Here is a 335-nt window from a genome sequence, read left to right as displayed (position 1 = left end):
TGTGTGTGTGTGTGTGTCTGGGGGGATTTCTTCTCTTCAGGACTAAAAACCTAAATAAAAAAAATAACACAAAAGGTGCAGTTCCTCCAACGTCCAGCAGAGGCAGTAGAGACTCCCACAAATGTTTACATTGCTCTAAAATTTAAAGTCTGCATTATTAGGGGCGTGGCCTCTGGTATTGACAGGTAGATGGCGACACAGGCGGCTGTAGCTGATAGCTGTCTGCTAGCTAACTGGAGTCCCTGGACTGGACTTCTGGACCACATTTGTGCTGTTGGAATTGGAGTATTTTGATGACATCTTCTGACCAATCACATGGCAGAGGGTGGGTGTGA

This window comes from Perissodus microlepis, chromosome 10 (genome assembly GCF_051167445.1).
Source record: "Perissodus microlepis isolate ML-2025 ecotype Zambia chromosome 10, ASM5116744v1, whole genome shotgun sequence".
NCBI classification, from domain to species: Eukaryota; Metazoa; Chordata; class Actinopteri; order Cichliformes; family Cichlidae; genus Perissodus; species Perissodus microlepis.
This window is presented reverse-complemented; position numbering follows the sequence as displayed.